Source organism: Bison bison, unplaced genomic scaffold, assembly GCF_000754665.1.
Source record: "Bison bison bison isolate TAMUID 2011002044 unplaced genomic scaffold, Bison_UMD1.0 scf7180017864268, whole genome shotgun sequence".
NCBI classification, from domain to species: Eukaryota; Metazoa; Chordata; class Mammalia; order Artiodactyla; family Bovidae; genus Bison; species Bison bison.
Window position 1 is genome coordinate 24,378 of NW_011494840.1, and position 3,176 is coordinate 27,553.

Below are 3,176 nucleotides of genomic sequence, written 5' to 3' on the forward strand. Positions count from 1 at the left end.
ATGAGGTGGGTATTGATTATCAATACATTCCCATTACATTATTCCTCCCACATGAGTTAGTTGATTCCTTTTACAATCTGCTTTGCATACCTATATTATCATACAGATATTGACAAGTATTTAATTGCATATAGATTTTTTTTTCTTGATCTCCTTCCCACTTAAGAATATCAAGGATGTACCCAAATGTTCTTGTGAAGGTTAATTTTTCACAGTAGCAGTATCATAGGCTCAAAAGTCAAATGGGATCAGCTCCATACAGAGCTCTAATCGGGTTGCAGTCTTTCTGGTGCCAAAGTAACAGTTGCATATTACTCATCAAAGCAAAATGTAAACGTTTAGTGATTCTGCAAGTATGTTTTTTGTTAACTCTCCAGATGAGGTTTTTTTTTAACCTTTGTTTACTTGAGAACAACAGCTGAATGCTGAAACACAGCAGCTGATGCCAACGATCCAAGGCTTCATTAGTACAGATGAAGCAATGCTCACTTTGTTACACAAATAATTAGAGAGATTAGATGAAAATAAACACCAAGAGGTTGTACAGAAGCTCTGAGTTAGGTAATTATTTTCATTACTCTAGTGACTTTACCAACCTTCATTAGCAGCCACAGATCACGTTTAAACTGTTTTATGTAAGAGTATCATAAACATTATGGGAATGTACCATAGCTATCAGTGATTATGCTTCAGAAAAATATTTTGTTCATGCTTCCATTTAAAGAAGCTGTTTCCATTCTGGTGCCCTGATAAATTCTCTCAATATTTTTAAAGCATAATATATTTTTGCACGTAGTAGTATTCTATCCTGATTTTTGCCTTCAAATGGACATTCTTCATTTTTATATCTTTGTATCTTTGCCAACATTTGATCATGAAAGATGTAGGTCCACATTTTTGAGTCACTGAATGGCATTTTCACTTGAGATAAATGTCACTTGGAATCATGTCATTCTTACCGTGTGATAGGGGCATCGTGTACTGGGAGTTCACTTCCTCTTTCTTCCCCTCTCTACACCAATTGGAGAAGGCTCTACCACACACATTATTGTCTCCTCAGGTGGGGCCCTATTTTGAGGCATTGTTATGATGATCATGTAGATCCCCTGGTGTAAGACATTCCTTTGAGAAAGTGTTAACCTGTATTTAAATACCATTTACTGACTACTTATATGTTGCCAGCTGCTCTGCAAAATACTTTACCTAACATATCCTATTTAATCCTTACAAGATTTTGATGGAGTGTGTTCTATTAAGTCCATTTTTTTCCAGATGAGGACACAGACTCTGAAAAGCTCATTGACTTTCTAAAGTTGCCCAACCAACCCAGCTGGGGATAAAACGCGGGTCTACTCCAAGAACCATCATGTTCCCAGCAGATGAGTGAGTGAGGTACACCTGGGGGAAATGCTGACTAAGGGTAATAGAAAAGATGCACAGACCCCCTGTGTGCTGGTTAAGGGTTGTGTTGTACGACATCTGTGAATCCTGGGCCCCAGTCAAAATCTCAAAATAAATTCCAAAAGGTGATGATTTTGCAAGTGTTTCTTCTCTGAGCAGTCCTGGTTGCTGGAAAAGAAGCAATCAGGAAATAGGTTTCAAGGTTCAGAGGGAATAACCAAGGTCCCTACTCATGAAGTTTAGTGATGCTTTTAAGTTCAATTCTGTGACCACTTCAGTTTTACTCAGGTAACACACGAGGCGTTTCTCTTCAACTACATGTAAAAATTCCAACAGGATGAAAGAGACTTCAGTCATCTTTGCAGGGTGGGCAGGTGTGTGTGCTGCTTCGAGAAACGCCTCCACCGATTACCCTTCCCAACCGTCCTCCCTTGCCTCCCCCAAAATGCTGACCCTGACTTCCCCAGGCGCACCCCGGGGCGTGACTTGCCCGCTAAGCTATCGGCGACCATAGGAAGGAGTCTGAAGGATTCATTGTTTCCTATGTTTGAAGGCACTGATCTAAATTGTGATTTAAAGTATGAGCTAGTAGCTGATACTGGAAGGTGGAAGAGGTGATCCCTAGTGAGGGCGGCGTGTGGGGTTATTATTATACATTTCACTCTCGGGCTTCAGACTCTGGGCTGTAAATTAGGGAAATTCAGGACGCGCCAAGACCGGAAGCCAGGCTGGAGCAGCCAGGACAGAGCTGAGAAACCAGGAGCCTCAGAGCCGCTGGACACGCGAGCATCTGTCCCAGAGCATTCATTCCCCGTGCGGACACTCAGAGCGCGATCGCCGGGGTTTATTTGTGAAGACGACTGAGGAAGACAGACAGCGAGGGAAGATGGGCTCAGAAATTATTTATCACAGGCTGGGGAAAGTCTTTGCTGCCGCTCTGCGAGCACCTCCCTTGCACGTGCCCAGGGAGCACGATCCCGCTTTCATCTGCCCCATCGCAGGCAGCCAGAGGCTCAGCCAGCGGGTCCGCTAGATAGCAAACACCCAAACCAAGAGCCTGCGTCTACTCGCGTCTTCCAGACGCTGTCATGGTTCCACATGTCACCGAACACTCCGTTTGGTTCCGAATGCACCATGTTTACCGCCAGGAGGGCCGCCCGCCGGGGGGCTGTGCCGAGAGTGGCTTTTGCAGGCCGAAGCCACCGGCTAGACTCCGGGCACCTACGTCTCCTTTCCGCTGGGCCATCGCCACTGACCTCGGCGAGATCATTGCCAACTCTGAGTTCCAGCTTCCTCATCCAGAAAATGAAGGTGATTCTACTTCCCAGGCCTCATCGAAAGGATCGCCAAGAGGGTCAAACGAAATCATTCCGGTGGCAGCCGACTGTGAGGAACTGTGACCCAGAGTACAGAAGGAAAATAAGTTAAACCTGCTAACTCAGCTGGAGTTTTAGGAATTATCCCTCAATGATCTAACTGCAGCCAGGCAGCAAAGGTTCGGATAGATCCTTTCTTCTGGGCCATCTCACTAGTCAAACACCCATAGGGGCACCCCTCTGTTTCTCGGGGATGTCCATGATCTCTGCCTTTCGGGGAAAGCGCTTCTTGTCTGCGCGGTGCGGTCCACCCCCAGCACACAAAGCCCGCGCCGGGCGCCAGAGAAGGTATCCTACGCCTTGCCCTCTCCCGCCGCCCCTCTCCTCTCACTCCCCACCCGAAGTCTCCCGCGTTTTCGGCACGTGCCTGTGTTTTCCTGGCTGGTCTCCAAAGACCTT